Source organism: Stegostoma tigrinum, unplaced genomic scaffold, assembly GCF_030684315.1.
Source record: "Stegostoma tigrinum isolate sSteTig4 unplaced genomic scaffold, sSteTig4.hap1 scaffold_126, whole genome shotgun sequence".
Taxonomy (NCBI): Eukaryota; Metazoa; Chordata; class Chondrichthyes; order Orectolobiformes; family Stegostomatidae; genus Stegostoma; species Stegostoma tigrinum.
This window is the reverse complement of record NW_026728074.1, coordinates 857620-877875: the sequence shown is the minus strand read 5'-3', so window position 1 is coordinate 877875 and position 20256 is coordinate 857620. Positions and strand designations below refer to the sequence as shown.

The 20256-nt window shown below is 49.2% G+C and overlaps 1 long non-coding RNA gene across 1 annotated transcript in view; it reads left to right on the top strand.

The window, feature by feature from the left end:
- The first annotated feature begins 9243 nt into the window (after positions 1 to 9243).
- Positions 9244 to 20256, top strand: part of LOC132207700 (uncharacterized) — a 31366-nt gene continuing 20353 nt past the window's right edge. Inside the window, exon 1 of the long non-coding RNA XR_009443718.1 lies at positions 9244 to 9403. This is a non-coding gene — a long non-coding RNA (uncharacterized LOC132207700). The remainder of the gene's footprint in view (positions 9404 to 20256) is intronic.

Below are 20256 nucleotides of genomic sequence, written 5' to 3'. Positions count from 1 at the left end.
CGGACTGACCTAGTCGACCAATTGTCTCTGCCTGCTCCAGCCCCACCGACGTTGTCTCCACCCTTGTAGACTCAACTTTCTCCCCCTTGGTCTGGGAACTCCCTACCAACGTCTGTGACACCACCCACGCCTTCCACTGCCTCCAAAACTTCCGACTCCCTGGTCCCCAACACCTCATCTTCAGAATGGACGCCCGATTCCTACATACTTGCAGTCCCCATGCAGACGGCCTGCAGACCCTCTGCTCCTTCATGTCCCGCAGGCCCGACCAGTCCCCCTCCACTGACAGCCTTGTCTGTTTAGCTGAACTCATCCTCAACCTTAACAACTTCTCTTTCAATTTCTCCCACTTCCTACAGACAAAGGGGGTGGCCATGGGTAGCCGCATGGGCCCCAGCTATGCCTGCCTCTGTGTAGGGTACGTGGAACAGTCCCTCTTCTGAAGCTACACCGGCCCTATCCCCCACCTCTTCCTCCGGTACATTGATGACTGTATCGGTGCCGCCTCATGCTCCCACGAGGAACTCGAACAGTTCATCCACTTCAACAACTCCTTCCACTCCAACCTTAAAATTATCTGGACCACCTCTGACACCTCTCTCTCCATCCAGGACCTCTCTGTTTCCATCTCTGGCAACCACCTGGAAACCAATATCCATTTCAAGCCTACTGACTCCCACAGCTACCTAGAATACACCTCCTCCCACCCACCTTCCTTGCAAAAATGCCATCCCCTATTCCCAATTCCTTCGCCTCCGCCGCATCTGCTCCCGAGATGAGGCATTCCACTCCCGTACATCTCAGATGTCCTCGTTTTTCAAGGGCTGCAACTTCCCCTCCAAGTGGTCAAAAACCCTGTCGACCGGACCTCCTGTGTTTCCCACAACTCATCCCTCACACCCCCTCCACGCAATAACAACAAAAACAGAATCCCCCTTCTCCTCACGTACCACACCACGAACATCCGGACCCATTGCATCATCCTCCGGCACTTCCGCCACCTGCAATCGGACCCCACTACCAAATCTGCTTTCCAGAGGGACCACTCTCCCCCTGACTCCCTTGTCCGCTCCACACTCCCCACCAGCCCCACCATCCCCGGCACTTTTCCCTGCAACCGCAAGAAGTGCAACAGCTGCCCCCACACCTCCTCCCTCACCCCCATCCCAGGCCTCATGGAAACCTTCCACATCAAATAGATGATCACCTGCACATCTGCTAATGTGGTATATTGTATCCCCTGTTCCTGATGGGGCATCCTCTACGTTGGGAAACCAAGCGGAGGCTTGGAGACCACTTTGTGGATCACCTACGCTTGGTCTGCAACAAACAATTACACCTCCCAGTCGCAAACCACTTCAACTCACCCTCCCACTCTTTGGACGACATGTCCATCATGGGCCTCCTCCAGTGCCACACGATGCCATCTGAAGGCTGCAGGAACAGCACCTCATATTTCGCTTGGGAACCCTGCAGCCTAATGGCATCAATGTGGACTTCACAAGCTTCAAAATCTCCCCTCACGCTACTGCATCCCAAAACCAGCCCAGCTTGTCCCTGCCCCTGTAACCTGTCTGCTCTTTCTCCCACCCATCCACTCCTCCCACCTCAACTCCTACCCCCACCTCATACCTACCGGCCTCATCCCTGTCTCCTTGAGCTGTCCTTCTCCTCTGCATCTATCTGATCCTTTATCCATCTTCCATGTGACTTCCCCTCTCTCTCTATTTATTCTAGAATCCCGTTCCCCTCTCCCATTTCTGAAGAAGGGCCCAGACCTGAAACGTCAGCTTTCCTGCTCCTCTGATGCTGCTTGGCCTGCTGTGTCCATCCGGCTCTAAACCTTATTATCTCCGATTCTCCAGCATTGGCAGTTCCGACTCTGTCTGTAAACTTCAATGTTAGCGAAACAAACTCTGCAGACATATTCTGCACTATAGAGAATCTCGATTAGACATTACTGAACACCAGACATGGCCAAAGATCATAATTTCCAACCCCAAAAGAGCATATTGCAGATCACGATTTCCTGTCTCTAATGTGTGGCTGCCCTACCCTAAAACCATTAAATGTTACAAGGCAACAAACTATATTCGAGGAACAAAAGCAAAGTTGCTGGAAAAGCTCAGCAGGTCTGGCAGCATCTGTGAAGGCCAAAGAAAACAGAGCTAATGTTTGGGGTCCAGTGACCCTTCCCCAGAAGTTATGGCTGCTGGGAAAATGTCAGTTTGTCTGCCGAAAATAGGGAGGTGGGTGGGGTAGGGAGTAAACAATAGGATAGGGCGCAAAGAGCGAGAAAGAAGTTGGACAGACAAAGGAGTTAATAACGATCAGGCTGGGAGGGTGAGTAGTTGCTAATAGGGACTGTTAGTGACTAACAACAGGGAGTGTGTAATGGCAGGGTATGTGGTAACAAGGCCTGGTGTGTGCAGTGGGGTGTGGGACATGGGAGAGTTTAGGCCCTAAAATTATTGAACTCAATACTGAGTCCGGAGGGCTGCAGGGTCCCCAAGTGGAAAATGAGGTGTTGTTCCTCCAGCTTGCATTGGACTTTGCTGGAACAGTGCAGCAAGCCAGAGACAGAGATGTTGGCCAGGGAGCTGGATGGTGCATTGATGTGGCAGGCAACAGGTAATTCAGGGATAATAAAATGTGAGGCTGGATGAACACAGCAGGCCAAGCAGCATCTCAGGAGCACAAAAGCTGACGTTTCGGGCCTAGACCCTTCATCAGAGATCTCTGATGAAGGGTCTAGGCCCGAAACGTCAGCTTTTGTGCTCCTGAGATGCTGCTTGGCCTGCTGTGTTCACCCAGCCTCACATTTTATTATCTTGGAATTCTCCAGCATCTGCAGTTCCCATTATCTCAGGTAATTCAGGGACTTTTCTTGGGAGCAAAATGTAGACGTTCTACAAAGCAGTCTCCAAGTCTACACTTTGTTTCCCCAGTGTAGAGGAGACCACATTGTGAGCAGCAAATGCAGTAGACACGATTCTGGGAAGTGCAAGTGAAGTGTTGCTTCACCTGGAAGGTATGTTTGTGTCCTTGGATACTGGGGAGGGAGGGGGTAAATGGGCAGGTGTTGCACCTTCACCGGTTACAGCGGAAGGTGCCGTAGGGCTGTGGGGAGGTTGGCGGTTTGGACCAGGGTGTCCCAGAGGGAATGGCCCTGTAGAAGGCAGACAAGGAAAGGGAGGGGGATCTGAGTTTGATGCTGGCAGCTCGCAGAAAGTGGCGGAAATGGTTTCTGACGATCTTCTGGATGTGGATGCTGGTGGGATGGTCGTTGAGAATAAGGGAAACTCTATCGCTGTTGCGGGAGGGAAGAGAAGGGATGAGGGCAGAAGTGTGGGAGATGGGTCAGACCTGGTTGAGGGCCCTGTCGACAACGGAGCTGGGGAATCCTCGATTGAGGAAGGAGGTGGACATGTCAGACGATCCCTTTTTGAAGTTATCTGAACATATGCGACCGAGACGGGGGCACTGACAGCATGGGATGGAGTCTTTACAGGAAGTGGGATTGAGGAGGTATAGTCCAGGTAGCTGTGGGAGTCTGTGGGTTTGTAATGGACGTTAGTGGCCAATCTCTCCCCAGGAATGGAAACAGAAATGTTAAAGAAGGGAAAGGAGGGGTCAGAGATAGACCAGGTGAAAGTGAGGGCAGGGTGGAAATTGGAAGCAAAATATCTGAAGTTTTCTAATTCCAGATGAGAGAGAGAAGCAGTACCAATGATATCATTGATGCATTGGAGAAAGATTAGTGGGTGGAGGCTAGAATAGGACTGGAAAACGGAATGTTCCACGTACCCCATGAAGAGACAGGCAAAACTTGGGCCCATCCAGGTACCCATGGCAACCCCTCTTTCCTGAAGAAAATTAGTCTCCTCATTTGGTCAGCAATCCACCCTCCACCCATCTCCTCCTGCCCACACAAGGCAAACCAAGCTCAGGGTCTTTGGGAAAATGCAGACTGGAGTTTGTAGAGATTCTGGAGATGGGAGGGTCTTTCAAAACATGTCAGTGTTGTGTGGGGGTGGTGGTGGGAATATCACTCACTGGGCTTTGGTGGGGCAGATTGTGTTTAATTTGCATAAATGCGAGACATTGTTTTTGGTGAAACAAACAAGGGCAGGACTGATACAATTTAAATTAGGGCCTTTGGTAGTGTTGCAGAACAGAGACTAGACTGTCAGGTATAATTCTGTGAAGTCTTTGTCACATATAGACAGGCTGGTTAAGAAGGTGCTCAGTTTACTGTCTTCATCGCTCAGGCCTTTGAGTTTGGGAGTTGGGATGTCATTTTCAGATTGTACAGTACGTTGGTGAGGCATCTTCTGAAGAACTGTGTCCACTTCTGGTCGCACTGTTATAGGAAGGATAGTATTAATCTGGAGAGAGAACAGCAGAGATTTACCAGGATGTCGGTGGGAATTGATGGTTTGAGTTATAAGGAGAGGCTGGACAGGCTGGGACTTTTCTCAGTTGTGCTTTGGAGATTGCGGAGAGACCTGATTGAGGTTTACAAAGCTTGAGGGGCACAGATAAGTTGAAAGTTAGTCATCTTTTCTTGGGGGTGGAAGATTTCAAGATGATGGGGATATTTAATTTTTTGAGGAACAAATATCTGAAAAGACATGAGGAACAATTATTTTACAGAGTTGTTCGTGCATGGGACAAACTTCCAGACAAAATGGTGAAAGTGCCGACAGTTACCATGTTTAAAAGACATTTAGATAAGTACATGAGGAAGAAATCAGTTTGGATGGTGTTGTGAGCTGCTGCCTTCCCAGGCCCTCTCTGAATAAATCCCAGATGGTCCTCATCCTCTGCTGCTGCCTGTGCAGTGGCGTGTGGAGACCAGCAGAGGGTGGCATTGCATCACACCAAACAGCACAGAGACTGTCAGACCTGACCCACACAGAGACACACAGATACATACACAAATACACCGATACTTACACATATAAGGGGAGACTATCAGAATTTCTCTGGCTCTGTGGTTTGTCAATATTTCATTCATTCCATCTGGTGTGTGTCAGGATTCCTGTTATTCCGTGGACAGCATTTCATTATTTGAGTCACTCCATGAGAGTACATCAGTATTTGCTCTCTCCAGTGAGTGTGACAGTCTTTCAGTTGTTCCATGGGGACTGTGACTCTGTGAGATTTTCAATGCTTGATTATTGAAGATGTAGGGACAAGTTGGGAGACTAGTAAATATTACAGGTTAGATTCAGTATCTGACCTGTCTGAAGGAGGAGGTGTAGGAGGGAGACTCCGTGCTCCCTTCCTGGGAGCTGGTGGAGACGATGTGTTGTGAGCCCACCCTCCTGCCCACCGAGACCGTGGGGATTCCATTTATACCGGCTCGATATAAAAGGGAGATGGCATCAGGGGCACAGTTTCTAAGCTGTGCCAGGTGGAAATGGAACTGACAGTGGGGTTAAAGTGAGAATTACCCTTCACTGAACATTGCTGCTTACTCGGTCGGTGGGACATGTATATTTTGGAATCTCCACACGGGTCGTCCTGGTTCTCTCCAGCTCATTCCAGGGTCCACCCCATGCGGCGGGGGAAGGTGGGTGAGGGAACTGATGTGGGGAACACCACCGCCCTGCTTGGCCTTTTCTGTCCTATCCCAGGCTGTTCCTCCTGGAATGAGGGAAAGGGAGGGTTGGAATGAAGGTGAATGTGCATGGCCCTGCTGTTAGTGATGGTGTAGGTGAGGGGGAATTGGTGAGGTGTCCGGATTGAATCAGTTGACAATGTTGATTCCATGCAATGTTTTCAGTGTAGGGGAGTAGCGGAGGTGGTGTGTGTGTGTGTGAGAGAGACAGAGAGAGAGAGTGAGAGAGACACAGAGGCAGAGAGAGAGAGAGAAGGAGAGATGGAGCAGTGAGAATACAGTGTTGTTTATCCTGACGGAGCGGGGAAGGCTATTGTTGCCCTGTGTTGCTGGACATTTCTTCAGACTGCAGGTACTGCACTGGGCTGTGTGGTGAGCTCAGGCCATGCTCGGTGGGTCTGGTGGTGTGGTTTCCTCTGCTAAAAGAATGGTCCTCCTTTGTACTCGCCCATGCACCAGGATCTCCGTGTCCCTTTCGATCAATCTTGGTGCAATTGCTCCTGATCTGCCAGGCTCGGGGTAAACCGTGTAGGCTGGCACCAAACTAAGAAAGTTCTAATGTGTGCCCATTGGCCTTTTAAAGAATGGCACCTGCACCAGGGATGGAATACCTGGGCCATCCAGGCGATGGGAACTATTACCAGCCATGATGGGTGGGAGAGTCAGGCTGGCATTGAATGAGAGGAATGGCATGTGCTGGGTGAGGGAGAAAATGAGGGGAGTTTGATAACATAGCATCAAAAAACTAGCTCGGCCTCCTGCAGACTATCCTTCTGTCAAACTCAATTGAAATGTCACTGAGACAAATTATTGTTAGATTCAGCCCAATGAGTCAAAAACTGTGCTCACCACACTGTCTGTCACAAATGCAGAACAAATGCTCATTCAAAACTCTCCATCATCTGAACTCACAGCAATATCCTATTCACACATCATTCCTGAAACACTGACCCATGTTGCAAGATGCTATCAAAATGTCTACATGTCAGTATTCTAAAACTTGTGAGCACATCCTTCCATGACACAGTCTCTCAATCTCCCCGTCTCTGTCTAGAAATCCAATCCATCCCATTTGTTCGTATTTAAACTGATTCCCCACCATCTCTCTCTGGCAGTGATTTTCACACCCATGGCACCCCTTGTCATGGCACATTGGAGATATGGAGCTGTAAATGGATGGGAGCAGCACATCCTGTCACTTCCAGCATGGGCTGCAAGTTTCCCCAAACTGGGCAGCGATTTAACGCAGCGTTAACCGAGCACCGCACTGGAGTGGTCTGTACAGATCTACACGCTGGGAGGGTAACTGCTCCGGGTTTAGAGATCAGTTCAGTGGTGTTCACTTCACAGCCCCCCGTGCTGGAGAGGTACCTGATCCAGGGTTATAGATCGATGCACTGGTGTGGTCTGCACAGCTCCCCGTGCTGGACTGATATCTATGTGACTGGTGAGGCCTGCACAGTGTCCCACTCTGGGCAAATTGCCGGGTTGTATTGAGCAGGACACTAGCCTGGTCTGCACAGTGCTCCATGCTGAACAGATATTCCATCTGGGTTTGTGGTGTCTGGGCTGGTTCCGTGAGGTGAATTGAGAATGTGAGATAACTGACCACTTCAGCTGATCTGGCAATGCCTTCAGTTTGTGTTTGCCAGTTGTGTTGAGTTTGGGGAGAGATTTCCACCGCGAGGCTGTGTTTCTCAACAAAACTGATGGACAGAAGGGCCTTTGTGATGTGGATCTTTATGACTCCATCACATTCTGTAACCGACATTCCCCGGAACATTCTGTCACCGACTTTCCCCGGAACATTCTGTAACCGAATTTATTTGTGAATGTTTGGATGTCAGTTAATTGAACAAAAGATAAGATCCTGAGGGAAATGATCCCTTTCCAGGGAGAAGGAGATACTGTTTCAAAATTTCCTCAGGGAGTTAAAGGGGTGAATACATTTTCCCTGTGTTCATGTTTCTTCACATCTGAAAATTGACCACAATTTAGACAAACAGACAGAATTTTTTATACTCTGTTTGTCTTCAAGGAACTGGGAAAGAATCCTTCAGGAATGCAATGTCTTCACCCTCTGTATCAGGAACTGTGAAGAAGTGACCTGTGACTGCGCAGGTGGGAATGTTCCAGAAAACATCCGTTCTTATGGATGTGTGTCTGTGTGTTTCGGGTGGGAGTGCTTCTTGTGTTTCATGTTGCGTTTTTCACAAACAAAATTGAGAAATTACTATTTGTTATTTCAGCTTTTTTTCCCCGCAATAAATCAGCGACACATTTGAAAATGTCACTCGGTCCTCAATCAAACTGGTAACTTTGCTTCCAGGCTGGTGTATGATTTGTTTGTTTTCCTTCCTCACAGTTAACGTAGTGACAATCTACGTCCTGCTTTATAAAGATTGTGGATTGTCTCCATGTGTCAGACGTTACCTGGGGGCTATGGCAGTGGCGGATCTACTGGTCATTATCCTCGATCTGATATTGAGACACATTCCCATTGTTTATTGGACACAATTTGATTTCGTGCAGTACATCCTCGTGTGTAATATCCACGCCGTCCTGCTTTATGCAGCCACTGACTGTTCTGTCTGGTTAACCGTCACTTTCACCTTTGATCGATTTGTGGCCATTTGTTGCCAGAAGCTGAAAAGTAAATATTGCAGTGAGAAAACGGCGGCTGTGGTTCTGGGAACAGTGACTGTGCTGAGCTGTTTAAAGAACATTTTCTGGTATTTTATGCTCTCAGCTCGCTATTGGTTGGTGAACGCCCCCTGGTTTTGTTCTGTAACAGACGATGTTCAATCCTCTCGTGCCTGGGTCACAATCGAGTTCCTCCACCACATTCTAACCCCGACTCTCCCATTTCTCCTGATTCTGCTGCTCAATGTTTTCACCGTCAGACACATTTTAGTGACCAGCAGAGCCCGCAGGAGACTCCGGGCTCACACCAATGGGGACGGTCAGTGTGACACAGAAATGAGAAATCGAAAAAAATCCATCATTTTACTGTTTGTGATCTCGGCCAATTTCATCCTGTTATGGTCAACGTTAATGGTGTATTCTATATGGTCCCGGATGTGGTGGATTGGGTATGACTCTGTGTATCTAGGTCGCTTTGTGCAGGAATTGGGCTTCATGCTGCAGCTCCTCAGTTGCTGCACAAACACCGCGATTTATGCCGTGACCCAGACTAAGTTCAGGCAGCAGCTGAAGAATGTGCTGAAATATCCCTTTACCCAAATTCATCAATCAATCAAATTCACTCATTAATCAATCCATCCAGGATTTTCTCATTTCAGTTCAATGTTTCAGCAATGAAGCAGCCTGTCGCTATGGTAACAGACTGGAGGTAGCGCTGGTCCAAACTTATCTCGCAGGGGGTTACAGGGAAACATTTCGATGATTGTCTCAATTCAGTGGGCCAGTGAGAAAAGGCACCATCCCACTGACTGTACCTATCACTTCAATTTGTAATTGATAAATATGTATATTAAAGAGAGCCAAGCAGCAGAGTGAACTGTATTATTGTTGCTGTTCCTCCAGTTTCCAGGTGCCATCAATGTGACACTGGAGGAGGCCCAGGATGGGCATGTCGTCTGAGGAGTGGGAGGGAATGTTGAACTCGTTCGCTACTGGGACGTGCAGTCGTTTGTCACAAACCGAGCGTGGGTGTTTCACAAAAAGCGTTCTCTGGGCCTCCGTTTGGTTTCCCTGACATTGAGGAGCAAACATTGGGAACAGCGGATAAAATCGACCACATTTGGGGATGTGCAGGTGAACATCTGTTTAACGTGGACGGTATTTTGGGGCCTGGGATGGGGGTGAGGAGGGAGGTGCAGGGGCAGATTTAGCACCTCCTGCGGTTGCAGGGAAAGATGCCGGAGTTGGTGGGGTTAATGGGGGGTGTGGAGCGCACGAAGGAATCGCGGAGACAGCAGTTCCTCAAAAGGCAGATGGGGTGGAGAGGGAAGTATAACCCTCATATCCTCCACACTCCTCACCAGATCTCATCCCAAGACCAGCATCAACCCCCAATCCCTGTCTCCTTGACCGGTCCATCTTCCCTCCCACATATCCGCTCCTCCCACCTACCCGCTCCTCACAGCTATCCACTCCCTCCACCTCACTGACCATCCCCACCAACCACACTCACCTCCCCGGCTTCATCCACGCCTCTTTGACCTGTCCGTCTTCTCTCCCACCGTATCCCTCCACTATGTACCTTCTATCACCGCCGCCCCTCTATTTATTTTTCAGCCTAATTCCCCCTCCCCCATTTCTGGAGAAGGCTCCTGACCCGAAGCATCAGCTTTCCTGCTCCTCTGATGCTGCCGGCCAGCTGTGTCCCTCTTGCTCCACACTGTGTTATCTCAGACTCCAGCATCAGCAGTTCCTACTGCCTCTGAGTGAGTTATCTTCAATGTTCAGTGAAGTGATGGAAGGGAAGCGGACAGGGCTCTCAGGCATCACATTCTCAACAATAAGCTGCTCACAGACACTCAATATCTTCTAATGTTCGCTGTCTTAGTTTGTCCATCGTCCCATTTTGCTTCTCACATGAGATTTATCACCTTCCTTCCGTTCACTCACCATCACATCAAACATGAGCTTTCCTCATGGTGGGCCAAACTCGAAGGATCAGACAGAGAGAGAGAGAGGCAGAGAGAAAGGGAGGGAGGAGAGAGATGGAGTGAGAGAGCAGGAGAGGCAGAGAGAGGGGGGGCAAAGACAGAATGAGGTGGGGGATATATATATATATAGAGAGAGAGAGAGAGGGGGATCTATGTCTCACTCCCGATTGCTCCAGAATCTGCAGTTCCCATGATCTCTGATACAATGTTAACCTCACTGTGAAGCCTTTTCTAACCTGAAGAAGTTACCCTCCTCCCTCCGGACCAACCTCAGGTGATCTCTCTCCCACTGCAAACCATCTTCGGTCCGCCTCCCCCCTCTCCCTATTTATTCCAGAACCCTCTCCCCATCCCACTTTTCTGATGAAGGGTCTAGGCCCGAAACGTCAGCTTTTGTGCTCCTGAGATGCTGCTTGTCCTGCTGTGTCCATCCAGCTCCACACTTTGTTACCTCCGATCCCGATTGCTCCCTTGTGTTTAAAGTGAAACAATATCCCCCTCTGCTGGCCTCCTCACGCCACTGCACAAGGATGATCGATGGTGAAAGCCAGCAGGGGCTCAGTCAAAGAGAGAGAGAGCAGCACACAGCAGCGTCAATACACACAGGCACAGACACACACACACACACACACACACACACACACACACACACAGAGACACAAACACACACACATATAGGCACAGACATGGAGACACACAGATACATTTTTACACACATATGTACATGCAGACCCAGTCATGCAAAGACAGAAGCACACAGATAGACACAGCCACACACAAACGCAGAAGCACACACCACAAACACACAGAAACACAGACACAAAGAAACAAAATGACACATACAGATTCCATGTGCAGTCGCAGGCACAGCCCTGACATTAACCAGCTTTAAGACAGTTCTTGTCAATCAGGTAATTCCCAGCTTTTACAAATGAAATGCCGATGAGAAAGTGGGACAGTGCTGTGATGCCCCTTGGCTACTGTCAGGGAGAAGGTGAATGTGTTTAAGAAACACATGATCATTTGTGCAATGTACATACGCCCAATGGTGCAACAGATCCATGGCATCACTTGATGTCCATCTGTGAAACTGATTGATGTTCATTCTCAGAAAATCATTAAAAGTAAACTCGCCAACTGTACTGGTTCAGTTCAATCCCACTCACATCTTGTGTTTGAGTGAAAGTATTGTGTTCCCCTGTGGGATAAATGTGGGTTCCCTGGCTGCAGAAAACTCTGTTCCCTTTTCAGAATGAAAGGGTGTTGTAGCTAGTTTTAAACTGCAGTTTTGTATCTGTGTGGATTTCAGGCCTGGTGTGTGTGTGTGTGTGTGTGTGTGTGTGTGTGTGTGTGTGAGAGAGAAAGAGAGAGAGAGAGAGAGAGTGTGAAGGAGTGTGAGAGAAAGGGAGTGACTGTTTAAGGGGGAGAAGGGAGAGACAGACAGGAGCCACTGGACAGAACTTTTGAGTTGTTGCTTTTTCTCACACCACCTCACATCCTGCTTTAATCTCACAAAGAAGCCTCTTACTCTGCTCTGTACCTGAGGGAGGTGTATGTCAGGTAGGGAGAGCTGGGAACTGACTGGAAGAACTGGGATCTGGGAGGACAGAAGGGATTGAGGCACGGGCCTGGGACAGAGACAGAGAGGGAGTAGAGAGCAAAAGAAACCAGCGAGAGAGACAAGACAAAACCCAAGGAAAGGAGCAGAGAGAGAACAATAAAGCCACGGGGTGAGAGAGAGAAGAGAGAGAAATGCCATTCAGAGCAAGGAAAAGGGCAGAGAGGTGGGAGTGGGGAATAAATCCAGCATACAGAGAGAAGGACTGACAGAGAGAGGGAGAGAAATCCCAGGGAGAGAACGAGAAAGGACAGGTACAGAGAGAAATCAAAGGAGAGGAGAGCAAATAGATACCATGGAGAGTGAGTGATGGAGATACAGAGTGGGGTGGTCACAGATAGGATGACCATCAGGCGGAGAGAAAGGTGTCGAGAGAGGTGGACTGGGAAGTTCAGAAATGGGAAAAGCTGGACGTTAAAACAGTTCCTGCAAAATCTGGGGAAAGGGGTGAGAGAGTTGCGGGAGAGACTTGAGGTGGGGTATTGGTGAACGGGGAGATGTGAAGGATGTGGGGGAGACAGAGATTTATAGAAAGCAGTGGGAGGTACAGGAAGCTGAGATTTGGAGGCAGAGAGAGAGGGAGGCAGTGAAATCTGTGGGATCAGACTGTGCAGCAGCCCCACATCATCTGGGGTTTCAGCTCCCAAGTCAAATCTCCTCGGGGGCAGGTGTGGAAAGACAGAGAAATGAAAATTGAATAAATAAATTATAGCATCTAAAGCACAGCAAGATCCCATTGCTGCTTGGACTTCACAACCTGACAGCTTCCCATTCCCCCAGCAGAGCCCCTGATGTTAAACTGAGAGAACGCCAAACAGGAAGGTGTCTCAACCTGTCTCAGGCCTGTCCCAGTGTTTCTGTTTGAGGGGAGGGGGGCAGGAGAAATGTTTACTCCAGAGGCTGGGATTCACACACCCATCCCCACTCCCAGACTCTGTTTGTCTCCCTCTGTCTGTGCCCAAGTTTCAGTCTCTCAGAAATCCCCCAGGGAGAGAGAGAGATGGAAATTGATCACATCAAAGCCAATATATTTTGAAACAAAATAACGAGGATCAAAACGAGGTCCCATCACTGACTGACTTCCAAAATCAACCCAATTTCTCAGCACTTTCCCCTGACTTTTAAATCCAGAGAATGGGAACAGATTTCATCTGGATTCGAGGGGCAAATGCTTTCTGACTGCCCCCAGGGTTTATTTTCTGAGAGGCTGGGCAATGACTCAGTGGTAGGAGTGACACCACAGGGCCTGTGTCTCTCCCTCCCTCCGTGTTTAACCTGCCCCCTCAAGCTGGTTCTCTGACATTATGGGGTGGGGGATGTTGAAAAACAAAACCAGTGCCCTCCTCCCCCCGGTCCACTCCCATTCACCGGGCTCAGCCCCCGTGTCCATTCTGTCTGGGATTGGTTCTGATTCTACATTAAATATTAGACGTGGATCTTCCACTGGTGCAGTCACCTCTCTCTCTCTTTCTTTCCTTTCCACCCCTTCCTCTTTCTCCCTCTCTCTCTGTCCCTATCAATGTCTTCATCTCTGTTGAGCTTTCTCTTGCCCGATAATGGCTCAATGCCTCACTCTCTCTCTCTCTTCCCTCTCCATTTGACAGCAGTGCCCTCTCCTGCCTCACATTTGCCACGTGTTCCCTTCTCCCCACTGTGTCTGGGAGGCATGACACTGTCACATTTTGGTGGGTGAGGGGGTGACGAGAGGTGGTGGAGAGGGGCGTGTCTGACTGGGGTGGGGGGGCGCACAGCAAAAGGGAGGGATTTTACACCCCACCCACTATCAGACTGTCAGAAAACTCAGCCTGGGTCCCTTCAGACAGCCTGAGGGTGACATGCTGCCAAAGGGGATACACAGCGAGATCCCACAGACTACAGTATGCAGGACCTCCAATGGATTCCCTTAACGACCTGTTGGAGCCCATCCTCCCACCCCCACAGCGCCCCCACAAGGAGAGGAGCTGACATAGGAATGAAGGACATTCTGCACAGCAGGATCCCACCTGCTGTCCCCTGCAATGCCCTTACCCCACACTGAAGAAGCCTGAACGTTTCTGCATCATTTCCACCCACTTTCGGAAGCCCTCCCTCCTCACCCGCCCCACCACATCTGAATTTGGAAAGTGTAGCCTCGCTACTGTAAAGGGAACGGCTACAGGCTGTCCCCACACAGCAAGATCCCACAGGCTGCAAATTGCAAAAAGGGGCCTCCCCACCAGCAAACACTGAACTCTCCCATTTCAACTTGGAGCTGGGCTCGGCCTGAACACTGGAGTAACCTCCTCTCCCCTATCCCCCCCACCCCAGATCCTGTACCTATCACCCCCCCCCCACCACACCCACCTCTCCCTCTTTCAGCTGTCTCCCTTTTTCCCTCCTGCATCACCATCCACCCCTTACCCTACTCAGCTCGGTGAGATCCCACAAGTAGCTCCCATCACATATACATAGAACATAGCACAGTCCAGGCCCTTCGGCCCATGATGTTGTGCCAAACGTTTACCCTAAATCCAAGGCCTATCTAACCTCCACCCCCACCTGAGATTGTCATCCACATGCCGATCTAATAGCCACTCAAATGCCCCTAATGAGGCCGACTCCACTATCTGCTCCAGCAATGCATTCCACTCCCCAACCACTCTCTGAGTAAAGAACCTACCTCTGACGTCTCCCCTATATCTACTGCCACTCACTTTAAAACTATGCCCCGTCATAATAGCTACCTCCTCCCTAGGAACAAGTCTCTGGCTGTCCACTCTATCTATATCGCTCATCATTTTGTACACCTCTATCAAGTCACCTCTCATTCTCCTTCGTTCTAAAGAGAAAAGCCCTGGCTCTCTCAACCTTTGCTCGCAAGACCTTCCTTCTGTTCCAGGCAACATCCTGGTAAATCTCCTCTAAATCTTTTCCAATGATTCCACATCTTTCCTGTAATGAGGCAAGCAAAACTGGACACAATACTCCAGATGTGGCCGAACCATGCTTTTGTACAGCTGGAGCATAAATTCACAGCTCTTGAACGCAATCCCTCTATTAATGAAAGCTAACACACCAAGTGCCTTCTTAACAACTCTATCCACCTGGGTGGCAGCTCTCAGGGAACTGTGGACATGCACCCCAAGATCCCTCTGCTCCTCCACACTGCCAAGTATCTTTCCGTTAACCCTGTACTCTGCTTTCAAATTTGTCCTTCCAAAATAAATCACCTCACACTTTTCAGGATTATACTCCATCTGCCATTTCTCTGCCCAGCTCTGCATCCCTTTGTAACCTAGAACAGCCCTCCACACTATCCACAACTCGACCCACCTTCATATCGCCTGCGAACTTAATAATCCACCCTTCCACTCCTTCATCCAAACCATTCACAACAATCACAAATAGAAGAGGACCCAGAACAGATCCTTGAGGTACACCACTTGTAACTGAGCACCATGTTGAATATTTTCCATCCACTACCACCCTTTGTCTTCTAAGAGTCAGCCAATTCTGAATCCAATCTGCAACATTTCCCCCCATCCCATGTCCCCTTACTTTCGGCATGAGACTACCATGGGGAACCTTATCAAATGCCTTCCTTAAATGTATGCTTCCCAATGTGCTCCCCTGAAATGACCCCTGCCAAAATGAGCCCTAGAATTTTGTGGCATGCAATTTTGAGCCATTTTCTGCCTCCTGCCCAAATCTTCTGTCCAGCATGTTTCACTGTCTCCACGTTTTGCCCCTTTTTACCTCCCCAGAAATGTGTCCTCCACTTTTTCCCGACCATCACAATATTGTACCCCATCTCCAAATCCTGTGCCTCCCCAAAACAATATTGCACCCCCCCATAAGTAATTTGACCCTCCCTGTCAAATATTTTTCCCTTATATTGCTGCTTCCCCAATTTCAGTTACTCTCCACAATATTGCCCCCAAAGCTTGCCCTCCTTCCCCATTTTGGGACTCCCCCACTTTGCATTTCCCCTGATATTGCCCCCTCAATAAATGTTTGCAACACCTTTCAAAATTCCCCAACTTGAGTTTTACCACACAAATATTTTGTCCCTCACAAAAAGTTTCAACTCTCAGTTTATAATTACCACCCCCCCCACATAGAGCTCCTCTCCCCTCCCAGTTCCTCCGTGACCGCAACTCCACTGTATATAAATGGCCCTCTGCATTTCCTTCTGTGGACAATCCCCCCTCCACCTCACCAAGTCATTGCCTCACCCTGGGGGCAGAGGTCACAGGGCATAGGGCGAGAGACTCAGAGGCCTTTTCACTGACTGCCTGACATAACAGCAAGACCCTGGTCCCCAGGCAGACCCTGCCCCCCTCAATGAGACAGGTAACCCCCCACCCCCCTTTCAGTTTAGAGAGAGCAGGCAAGGGTGAAACTCAGGTGGGGCAGGGGCTCAGGGAGGGTGAGGCAAGCAATGGGGAGAGAGAGTCATAGACAGAGAGGGAGGGAGAGAACCCACGAGGAGAAAAGAGGCACAGACATGCCAAGGGATAGACAAGCTATGGGGAGTAAGAAGTGGAAACACACAGAAGGAGGGAGAGGGGTGAGAGAGAGAGAGAAAGAAAATCCAACAGGAGAAAAGAGGTATAGAGAGACAGAAGAATAGTGAAGTGATGTGGAGAGGGGAACAGATAAAGAGAGAGGGACAGACAAAGAAAGAGAGGGAGAGAAGAAAACAGGGGCGATCTCACTCCAATAAATATACACCCCTCTCCACTCTGGCACAAAGCCCAAACCCACTCTAGGGAGAGAGACAGAGAGATACAGGCAGACAGAGTGACACAGCCCCAGGGAGGGAGAGAGAGCAATGGGCAGGCAGGCAGATAATCCCAGGGAGGGAGGGAAAGTGAGAGGGGGGAGAGGGGGAAGGAGAGAGAGACAGAGAAAGATCCCAGGGAGTGAAAAGGTGTAGGACAGAGACAGAGGGAGATGAAAAGATAGGGAGAGAGAAACAGAGGGTCAGATAGAAAGGGACAGAAAGACCCCAGAGAGCGATAGAAGGATAGACAAGCGAGAGAGACACACGGACCGAGAGAGTGTGAAACTTGAGGCTGGAAAACAGACGATAGACAGAGAAAGATTGAGGAGAGAGACAGAGAAACAGAAAGGGAGAGAGGCAGAGGGAGGGGAGAGAGAATGATCTCAGCAAGAGAGACATAATGAGGAAACCCAGGGGCAGAGGCGGAGCAAAAGAGTACCACTGGGAGAGTCAGAAGGGCAGACAGACAGGGCAGAGAGAAATCCCATTGAGAACAAGAAAAAGGGCAGATAGAAAGAGTGGGAAAGAGGGGGAAAATAAACTGAGGTTAATGTAAACTCAGCAGGACATAACACCAGCGCTTCGTCGGAGGCTCACTGATGGTGTTACCTAGAATGGTGATGAAACGTCTGAAAATGAACCTTCCAGCTCAGCGAGCAAACTTACATCCAGAAACTCAACCTGAGCTACAAATTTTCTCAAAACCCGCTATAAACTCAGGTAGAGAAACAGAAAGCAACTTAGAGTGAGAGCAAACCCAGGGATAGAATGGAAAAGGACAGGTAGAGAGGGAGAAATCCGAGGGAGAGAACACGAAAGGACAGAGAGAGAGAGAGAGAGAAATCCCAGGGAGAAAATAGGAAAGGATAGAGAGAGAGAGAGACAGAGAGAAATCGAGTGAAAGAAGAGCAGACAGAGAGATACCATCGAGAGTAGGGAATAGGGAGACAGTGAGGGAGCATGCAGATAGAATGACTGTCAGGCAGGAACAGCAAGATCCCACAGGACAGTGAGAGAGTGAAAGTGCAGAGAGAGGTGAATGGGGAAGGCCAGATTTCAGAAAGATTGTACGCTGGAACAGTTCCTGAAAATCCCAGGAAGGGAGCCAAGTGATTCGAAGGAAGGATATCAGAGGATCAGGGGAGAGTGGATGGGGGAGATTTGGGGATGTGGGGGAGATGGAGACTTATGGAAAGCTGTGAGAGAGACAAGAAGCTGGGAATATGGAGTCAGAGGAAGGCAGTGAAATCTGTGGGATCAGACTGTGCAGCAGCCCCATTTTTCCCCTTCGTCTCCCCCAAGCCCCAGCCCAGGTCTCACGCCCTTGTGGTCCAAACTCCAGAGACTGCCTGAGCCCCATAATTCATTTTTCCTGTGAGCATGTGAGTGTGGAATTGAACGACAAGGACACTGGATGGTTTATTGTGATTCTCTCTGTCTCGCTCTCTCTGGTCCCAGCTCCTGTCTGACGATTCCTCACTGCAGAATGATTTGATTCTCTCTGACTCTGCATCATCCTGAGTTTCAGCTCCCGAATAAAATCTCCTTGGGGGTGGAGGTAAGACAGAGAGAAATGAAAATGGATTTTTTTTTTAAAAAGCACCGAAAGCTCAGCAAAATCTCACCGCTTGCTGCCTTCAGCAATCTGAGACATTCCCCACCCAGCACAGCAAGATCCCACTGCTGAACATGCCTGAGTATCCACAATCTCACACTCTCCTCACCCCACCCCACCCCGCCCTCCACCCAAACACCAGCACAGCTCCTGATTTTAAACACAGAGAGTGGGGAACAGGAAGATATCTCAAACTGCCTCACTGTCCCAGTGTTTCTGTTTGAGGGGAAGGGCAGGAGAGATATTTACTCCAGAGCTGGGATTCACACCCCCCTCACACATCCCACACCCCCACTCCCAGAATCTGTGTGTCTCACTGTCTACAAGCTTCAGTGTCAGATATCTCCCCCCCTGCCCCAGCACAGAGAGAGAGAGACAGAGAATGAGATGGTGGGGTGAGGGGTGAGCGGGGGAAACAGAGAGAGAGAGAGAGAGAGAAAGAGAGAGAAAATAAACAGACAGAAATTGACCAAATCAAAGCCAGGATATTTTGAAGAAAAAATAAACAGAAACAAAGGCAATCCTGCCACTGACTGACCTCCAACATTTCCCCATTTTATCAGCACTTTCCCCTGGTTTTGAACCCAGAGAAATGGAAGAGATTTCAACAGGGATCAAGGGGCAGATGCTTTCTGACTGTCCCCAGGGTTTAGAACATAGAACATAGAACAGTACAGCACAGAACAGGCCCTTCAGCGCACAATGTTGTGCCGACCATTGATCCTCATGTATGCACCCTCAAATTTCTGTGACCATATACATGTCCAGCAGTCTCTTAAATGACCCCAATGACCTTGCTTCCACAACTGCTGCTGGCAATGCATTCCATGCTCTCACAACTCTCTGCGTAAAGAACCTGCCTCTGACATCCCCTCTATACTTTCCACCAACGAGCTTAAAACTATGACCCCTCGTGCTAGCCATTTCTGCCCTGGGAAATAGTCTCTGGCTATCAACTCTATCTATGCCTCTCATTATCTTGTATACCTCAATTAGGTCCCCTCTCCTCCTCCTTTTCTACAATGAAAAGAGACCAAGCTCAGTCAACCTCTCTTCATAAGATAAGCCCTCCAGTCCAGGCAGCATCCTGGTAAACCTCCTCTGAACTCTCTCCAAAGCATCCACATCTTTCCTATAATAGGGCGCCCAGAACTGGACGCAGTATTCCAAGTGCGGTCTAACCAAAGTTTTATAGAGCTGCAACAAGATCTCACAACTCTTCAACTCAATCCCCCTGTTAATGAAAGCCAAAACACCATATGCTTTCTTAACAACCCTGTCCACTTGGGTGGCCATTTTAAGGGATCTATGTATCTGCACACCAAGATCCCTCTGTTCCTCCACGCTGCCAAGAATCTTATCCTTAATCCTGTACTCAGCTTTCAAATTCGACCTTCCAAAATGCATCACCTCGCATTTATCCAGGTTGAACTCCATCTGCCACCTCTCAGCCCATCTCTGCATCCTGTCAATGTCCCGCTGCAGCCTACAACAGCCCTCTACACTGTCAACGACACCTCCGACCTTTGTGTCGTCTGCAAACTTGCTGACCCATCCTTCAATCCCCTCGTCCAAGTCATTAATAAAAATTACAAACAGTAGAGGCCCAAGGACAGAGCCCTGTGGAACTCCACTCACCACTGACTTCCAGGCAGAATATTTTCCTTCTACTACCACTCGCTGTCTTCTGTTGGCCAGCCAATTCTGTATCCAAGCAGCTAAGTTCCCCTGTATCCCATTCCTCCTGACCTTCTGAATGAGCCTACCATGGGGAACCTTATCAAATGCCTTACTGAAGTCCATATACACCACATCCACAGCTCGACCCTCATCAACTTTTCTAGTCACATCCTCAAAAAACTCGATAAGGTTTGTAAGGCATGACCTACCCCTCACAAAGCCGTGTTGACTGTATTTGATCAAGCCATGCTCTTCCAGATGGTCATAAATCTTATCCCTCAGAATCCTTTCTAACACCTTGCAGACGACAGACGTGAG